Below are 8,961 nucleotides of genomic sequence, written 5' to 3'. Positions count from 1 at the left end.
AGAATCCATCTGAGTTTTCTGGAGTTCTTTTCTTGAAATGACCTGTACAATGTAATTGTCAGCTTCCACCTTTCAAGTTCACTTTCCCCTATAGCTTTTTTTTGGAAAGAGGAAATTTGTGTCTAGCCAGTGCCAATTTTTTTCAATGTGGATTATGTGTTTCCCTCTCTGTCTTGCACAACTACTCCCCTCATGGGTGGTCAGAGATAGGCTGTCTCCCAGCACAGTTTCCCATAATCCTCTTTTTGACTCCAGTGGAACATCTACTCCCATGAATATATTAGAACTACTCTTGCCAATGTCCCTGGTGATACACATGCTGCTCATTGCAGTGGCCAAGTCTCTGTTCCAACCTTCCTTGAGACAGCAGCAGCATTGACACACTTGGTCACTTTGTCCTCCTTGACACTTTCTTCACTGTGCTTCCAGCTTTTGTTTTTACCTGACTGGTCATTTCTTCACAGTATTCTTTGCTGATTTCTCCTCTCATCCCTGATTGCTTAATGCTGGGGAGTACCAAGTATCTTCTCTGGCTCTCTTTTTTTCTATATTTACAAGCACACTTCTGGTGTTGTCATCTAAGCACATCACTTAAACAGCAGCTATAACATTGTCAAGAGAACAAAAGCACAAAAGAACATCTACAGTATCCTATCTTTCATGTAAGAAAAAAGGGGACAGAAAATACATGTGTCTGCTCATTTGTGCCCACGTAATACAGAAAGGATAAACAGGGAAACAATGAGTTTGGTACCTGTAGGAGTTGAGTGGAGATAGAGTGGAAAGAATGGGAGACTAGGGACAGGTTACCAGGGAAGGGTGGATTGATACTTACCTGAGTACTCATATTTGTCTAATTCGGAATTTAGAACCACGAAAATGCTTCACATGATCCACAAAAGTAAATAAAATCAACCCAAAATTGAAATACAAAGAGTAACAAATGTATTTAACTGTATTAAAAATACAAGAACAACATAATCACATTGAAGGAATTAGGGAAGGAAAGAACTAACCTTAGTACCTTTGGAAAATAACATTTTGCTTCTTTATTGAAAAGCTAAAGACAAAAGGAACTATGAACAAATACAGTACTCTAGAAAATTTGCTGTTTATAGGTATATAAGTTAGCAATTCTGAAACTGCCTTATGTGTATTCCAGAATTAAACACAGAAGGAAACATACTGTGGGTAAGAAGAGCCATGTTTCTCACAGTCAGAGAAATAGTTACAGATAGGAAAAAAGGAAAGGTAAGAATGAATCCTGGGGTGTTGGATTCAGATGTATCAGCAGGAAATCATGATTTTAAAAATATTTATGGATTAGTTCATACAGAGATTGATACAGAAATATGTGTATACAAAAATGTATTTCCTGCTTTCACCAATGGAAAGGGCTAGAGCAATGACATCTTAATACACTGACTACCTTGAAGAGAAGGTCCCTGAGCACCCCTTGAATAAGTGGGGATGGAAGCCTGTGTATCTTGCTACCCTCTTCCCTCTCCTGCTAGATAATTCTGAGTGATAATTCTGGGTGGAAGGCACTGTGCTTAGCACAGTGGGTGATATTTCAGAACCCAGGCTTCTACAAGACTTTAAACCCAGTGGGAGAGAGAAGACAAGTAGTCCACGATTTGTTTCTGATAGAAACGAGTGGTTGCTCTATGCTTCACAGGCATGGCATCTCATGCTGAGGAAGCAGACTCAGAGAGCTTTGTACTAATGTCTTGCTGCAGAGAAGACTTGGTAAGTGCAGTAAGAGAGCCTGCAGTGTTAAGGGATTGACAAGAGGTCAGAGACGCACATGTGTGCTGGACAAGTCCCAGGAATGGTTGGCAGATTGTAGGTGGGTGGACAAGGGGGCAGGACACAGGCTCAGTGGGCGTGGCTAATTAGCAGGCACCAGCTGTCTCCACACAGGAAAGTGAGCTGTGGACTTGATGTTAGGAGCTTTCGTCACGTTCTCATTAGACTTTTGAAAGAGTGCCATGAAGAGTGCCTGTTTCTGTTTCTGTGAAGTTAGGAATGTTGCCACCAGGAGGCAGCAGCATGCAGGGTTACATTTTCTAGGCAGGCAGTGGACAACTAGGAGTGGAAGAACATGTTAGAATCCCTTTCTACAGAAAACTAAGTCACATGTAAATCTCTGTCATTATCGTTAAAGCTGATATTTTTGTGCACATTGAAGCAGAGAGAACATGAGCTTAGAGGAGGAGGCTATGCTGAGATACGGGTTGAGTTGAGGCAAACGGGACTTGAAGTCTCAGCTCTGCCTTTGGTTAACTATGTGATCACGGGGAAGTTAAATCAGCTTCTTGGGTTGTTACAATGGTTAAATGAAATATATGTCTGGTCCAAGGTCGATATGTGGGAGTTGTAGATATAAGCATATCTTCTGTAGATCTTCTAGTTTCCCTCTAATAATTTCTTTCTATAAAGAAATATTAGATCATGCATGTGAAATTGGAAACTCTTTGGGTTTGTGTATAGCTCAAAGGCTTCAAGGCAGATTCATGACAAAGTTCCAGTAACTTCTCTTGTGCCCGCTACAACTTTATGTAGGGAGTCATTTTGTAAACTGACTTCTTTCACCACATGCTTCTAGAAGGCTACAATCTAGACATTAGTAAAGGATATATAAAAAGCATTAAGTGTTTCATTTCCTTGATTAAAACAAATTAATGGCTCCTTACTGCTTAAGGAATAAAGTCCATGTTATTTAATATGGCATACGAGGTCCACATCAGCAACAAGTCATGCCAGTGTAGTCACCTACTACTGTGCTCCAAGAGTTTGATCCAGATGCTCCATGGCCTGCTTCATCAGTATGAGGCTTAATAATAAATAGTTTGATGGAACAGAAGTTAAATACTGTGGAAAAATTTGTAAGATGTGGGTCAGTGGGGAGGGAGCCAAGATGGTGGAGAAGTAGGGGACCCTATTTCAGCCAGTCCCCTGAATTGGGCTGGATAGCTACCAGACCATTCTGAACACCCATGAAATCAGCCTGAGATGTAAGAAGATATATCAGGTTCTATACCAACAGAACCTCCGGTGGCTGGTTTTGAGGTATGAAGAGGGGAGCGTATTCTGCAGACAGATATCAGAAGATAGACGGAAGGAGGAAGGAGCCACCATAAGCACCAGTGCGGGAAGGTGAGATAACACAGGAGCTCAAAAGCATCCCACGCTGTGGCTCAGGCACAGACTTGCAGACTGGTAGCCATGGGGAAAAGTCTTAAGGGAAGCCCCCCAAACTGAAACCTGGAGATATGGGGGCACTCATGTGAACTGGGGGTTGCTGGCAGTTTTAGAAGCATAAAGGGCAGAGACGTGCCTGGACCTGGAAGTGAGGGCTAGGAGTGCTGCTATGGGGCGCACAACCCAGGAGGCTGTGGTTTTCAGCAGCACAGACAAAAGTGGAATCAGTGTGGTCTGGAGGACTTTCTGGAGAACAGACTGCGATCTCTCTGTTCTGAGAGAGGACAGGATATGGTTACTTCTGCTCTGACTCTCTAAAAAGACACAGAGAGGGGCGCCTGGGTGGCTCAGTGGGTTAAAGCCTCTGCCTTCGGCTCAGGTCATGATCTCAGGGTCCTGGGATCGAGCCCCGCATCGGGCTCTCTGCTTAGCGGGGAGCCGGCTTCCTCCTCTCTCTCTGCCTGCCTTTCTGCCTACTTGTAATCTCTGTCTGTCAAATAAATAAATAAATAAATTAATTAAAGGAAAAAAAGACACAGAGAGCCACCAGGGAAAGCCACCAGAGAACCAAAGGCCCCCAAACCAGTTTTCACTGAGTCCATTCCCCCCCGCCCCACAGGGGCAAGGCAACTCTGACCAAATAAGGTTGCCTGAGTAACAGGGTGACAGGCCCCTCCCCTAGAAGACAGAACAAGAGGCTGACAACCCTAAGGTCCCTATAAAACAGGTGCATCTTGCTAGGGTTGTGGTCAATAGTTTGGAATCTGTACAATCCCTCAACCACATCTCACCAGAATGACTAGGAGGAGGAACCCCCAACACAGGAAAACTTCAGAGACTGTGACCTCTTCCACAGATCTAATGGATATGGATATAAGCAAGAAGTCAGAAATAGACTTGAGGGTAACAGTTATGCAGACAGTAGTTAGGTTGAAGAAAACCATTAATGGCAACATAGATTCTTTAAGGGCAGAAGTGAGACCTGATCTGGCAGAATTTAAAATGCTATCAATGAGATCCAATCTAATCTAGATACTCTGACAGATAGAGTAAGAGACAGAAGAATGAATTAGTGATCTAGAAGACAAATTGATAGAAAAGAAGGATCAGGAGGAGGCCTGGAACAAACAGCTTAGAATCCATGAAAACAGAATTAGAGAAATAAATGATGCCATGAAATGTTCCAATGTCAGAATTACTGGAATCCCTGAGCGGGTACAGAGAGAGAGAGAGAGAGAGAGAGAGAGAGAGAGAGAGGAACAGAAGATAGATTTAAGCAAATCCTAGCTGAGAACTTCCCTAACCTGGGGGATGAAACAAGTATTTGTGTTCTAGAGGCAGAGAGAATACCCCCAAGATCAAGAAGAGCAGACTGACCCCCAGGCATGTAATAATGAAACGCATGAATCTTAAAGCCAGGGAAAACATCTTAAGGGCAGCTGGGGAAGAGATTCCTTAGGTACAGAGGGAGGAACATCAGAATAAAATCAGACCTGTCCACAGAAACCTGGCAAGCCAGAAAGGGCTGGCAAGACATATTCAGAGTACTAAATGAGAAGAACATGCAGCCAAGAATATTTTATCTGACAAGGCTGTCATGTAGAATGGATGGAGATATAAAGGGATTCCAAGACCAGCAAAAACTGAAAGAATATGTCACCACTAAGAAATATTAAGGGTGGTTCTATAAAAGGAGAAGGACCCAAGAGTGATATAGAACAGAAATATACAATCTATAGAAACAAGGACCTCACAGGCAGCATGATGACCATAAAATCATATCTTTTAATAATCACTCTCAATGTGAATGACCTAAATACTCCCACAAAATAGCAGAGGGTTGCAGATTGGATAAAAAGACAGGACCCATCCATATGCTGTCTATAAGAAACTTATTTCGAACTTAAAGATACATCCAGGCTGAAAGTGAAGGGATGCAGAACCATCTTTCATGCCAATGGACTGCAAAAGAAGGCTGGGGTAGCAATTTTCATATCAGAAAAAATAGGTTTTCTTTTTAAAGATTTTATTTATTTGTCAGAGAGAGAGGGAGAGAGCGAGCACAGGCAGACAGAATGGCAGGCAGAGGCAGAGGGAGAAGCAGGCTCCCCACCAAGCAAGGAGCCCGATGTGGGACTCGATCCCAGGACGCTGGGATCATGACCTGAGCCGAAGGCAGCTGCTTAACCAACTGAGCCACCCAGGCATCCCAGAAAAAAATAGATTTTAAGCTAAAGACTGTAGTCAGAGATACAGAAGGGCACCATATCATTCTTAAAGGGTATATCCAACAAGAAGATCTAACAATTCCAAGTATCTATGCCCCCAACATGGAAGCAGACAACTACATAAGCCAACAGTTATCAAAATAAAGTGACACACTGATAATAATATGTTAATTGTAGGGGAAGTTAACACTCCACTCTCAGCAATAGGCAGATCATCTAATCAGAAAATCAACAACGAATCAAGAGCTTTGAATGACACACTGGACCACATGGACCTCATAGATATATACAGAACATTCTACCCTAGAACAACAGAATGCTCATTCTTCTCAGGGCACATGGAACTTTCTCCAGAAAGACCACATACTGGGTCACAAATCAGGTCTCAACCAATACCAAAAGCCTGAGATTATTCCCCACATATTCTCAGGCCACAGTGCTTTAAAACTGCAACTCAATCACAAGAAAAAGTTTGGAAGAAATTCAAACTCTGGGAAACTGAAGACCACCCAGGGACTCAAGAGTGTTTGGGTCAACCAGGAAATCAAAGAAGATCTTAATTCATGGAAACCAATAAGAACAAAAACACGTCAGTCCAAAAACCTATGGGATATAGTAAAGTATCTTAAGGGGGAAATACATAGCCATCCAAGACTCACTCACTCACTCAAAAAAAGAAAAAAAAAGAAAGAGAAAAGAAAAATTCTGAATACACAAACTTTCTTTACACCTTGAAGAACTAGGGAATCAACAATAAATTAAACCTAACCCATGCACAAGAAGGGAAATAATTAAGATTAGAGCAGAGATCAATGAATTAGAAACCAGAAATAGAGTAGAACACATCAGTGAAACTAGAAGCTGGCTCTCTGAAAGAATTAATAAGATCAATAAACCACTGGCTAGATTTTTTCAAAAGAAAAGAGAAAGGACCCAAAGTAATAAAATTATGAATGAAAGGGGGAGATATCATGACTACCACCAAGGAAATAGAAACAATCATCAGAAATTATGATCAACAGCTATATGCCAATAAGTTAAGCAACCTAGAAGAAATGGATGAATTCCTGGAAACTATAAACTTCTAAGACTTAAACAAGAAGAAATTGACAACCTAACTAGACCAATAACTAGTAACAAGATTGAAGCAGTGATCAAAAAATCTCCCAAAAAACAAGAGTCCAGGACCTGATGGAATTCTATCAAACATTCAAAGAAGAAATAATACCTATTCTCCTGAAGCTGTTTCAAAAAATAGAAGGAGGGATGCCTGGGTGGCTCAGTGGGTTAAGCCTCTGCCTTTGGCTCAGGTCATGATCTCAGGGTCCTGGGATGGAGCCCCACATTGGGCTCTCTGCTCAGCAGGGAGCCTGCTTCCTCCTCTCTGTCTCTGTCTGTCTCTCTGCATACTTGTGATCTCTATCTGTCAAATAAATAAATTAAATTAAATTAAAAAAAATAGAAGGAGAAGGAAAACTTCCAGACTCTATGAGGCCAGCATTACCTTGATCCCAAAACTGGGCAAAGACCCCATCAAAGAGGAGAACTTCAGATCAATATCCCTGATGAATATGGATGCCAAGATTCTCAATAAGATACTAGCTAATAGAATCCAACAGTACATTAAAATGATTATCCAACACAACTAGGTAGAATTTATCCCTGGAATGCGAGGGTGGTTCAACATTTGCAAATCAATCAATCTGATAAAACAAATTAATAAGAGAGGAGAGAAGAACCACATGATCCTCTCAATTGATGCAGGAAAAACATTTGACAACATACAGCATCCTTTCCTGATTAAAACTCTTCAGAGTATGTGGGTAGAGGGAACATTCCTCTATCTCTGTTCATAAAATCCATCTATGAAAAACCCACAGTGAATATCATTCTCAATGGGGAAAAGCTGAGAGCCTTTCCCTTAAGATCAGGAACATGACAAGGATGCTCACTCTTGGTACTATTGTTCAACATAGTCCTAGAAGTCCTAACAACAGTAATCAGACAACAAAAAGATATAAAATGTATTCAAATTGGAAAAGAAGTCAAACACTCTCTCTTTGCAGACAACATGATATTTTATGTGGAGAACCCAAAAGACTCCACCCCCAAATTATTGGACCTCATACAGCAATTCAGTAATGTGGCAGGATACAAAATTAATGCACAGAAATCAGTTGCTTTCTTATACACTAACAATGAAATTGTAGAAAGATAAATTAGAGAATTGATTCCATTTACGATAGCACCAAAAAACCACAAGATACCTTAGAATAAACCTAACCAAAGAGGTCAGATCAAAACCACATTGAGATACCACCTTACACCAGTTAGAATGGCAAAAATTGACAAGGCAAGAAACAACAAATGTTGGAGAGGATGTGGAGAAACAGCAACCCTCGTGCAGTGTTGGTGGGAATGTAAGTTGATGCAGCCACTTTGGAAAAAAGTGTGGAGGTTCCTCAAAAAATTAAAAATAGAGCAACTCTATGACCCAGCAATTGCACTACTGGGTATTTACCCCAAAGATACAGATGTTGTGAAAAGAAGGGCCATAAACACCCCAATATTCAAAGCAGCAATGTCCACAATAGCTAAACTGTGGAAAGAGCAGAGATGTCCTTCAATAGACAAATGGATAAGGAAGATGTGGTCCATATACACAATGGAATACTACTCAGCCATCAGAAAGTATGAATAACCAATTTTTGCATTAACATGGATGGGACTGGAGGAGATTACGCTGAGTGAAGTAAGTCAAGCAGAGAAAGCCAATTACCATATGGTTTCACTTACTTGTGGAACATAAGGAATAGTGTGGAAGGAAGGTAAAAATAAGAATAGAAGAAGGAAGGTAAAAATGAAGGGGGGGAAATCAGAGGTGGAGATAATCCATGAGAGACTGGACTCCGAGAAACAAACTTGGTTTTAAGGCGGGGGGGAGGGATGGGTTGGCCCTGTGACAGGTATTAAGGAGGGCACGTATTGCATGGAGCACTGGGTGTTATGTGCAAACAATGAAACTTGGAACACGTGACTAACATAACGTAATAAAAAAATAATAAAAATAAGAAGTTAAAATATTGTGGATACTAAACACATGCTACTTTAATGTAGTTTTGTAGAATCAAGAGTATTCTTATTTTAGCATTATAGTCCTTTCATTTGCAACGGAAACCTGAGTAGAAAATAATTTCCAGAGCTAAGTGGCATGATGAGGACTGTGCAGACCCAGTGCAGGTCCTTTGGGTGGGTCTTAGCTTGTGAAGAGCCATGCTGAGAAGTGCTCTTGTGGCCACACTGGTCACAGTGTTCCATGACACCAACTGCACTTCTGGGTGCCATTGCTCAGGCTTTGCTTCTGCCTCCAGTGGCTTTTCCACTTTCCTTACTTTCTCATCTACCAACCAGGAAGATCCTAACTCAAGTTACCTCTTCTCTGAAGGCTTTTCCATGCCTCCACAGGAGCTGTCACTTCCTGTCTCCGTTTGCTTTATGAATACTGTTCTTATCATTCTCATTCATTCAA

Source organism: Enhydra lutris, unplaced genomic scaffold (assembly GCF_002288905.1).
Source record: "Enhydra lutris kenyoni isolate GAN:26980312 unplaced genomic scaffold, ASM228890v2 scaffoldscaffold9, whole genome shotgun sequence".
NCBI lineage: Eukaryota > Metazoa > Chordata > Mammalia > Carnivora > Mustelidae > Enhydra > Enhydra lutris.
The sequence above is the reverse complement of the archived record's forward strand: the minus strand, read 5'-3'. Positions refer to the sequence as shown.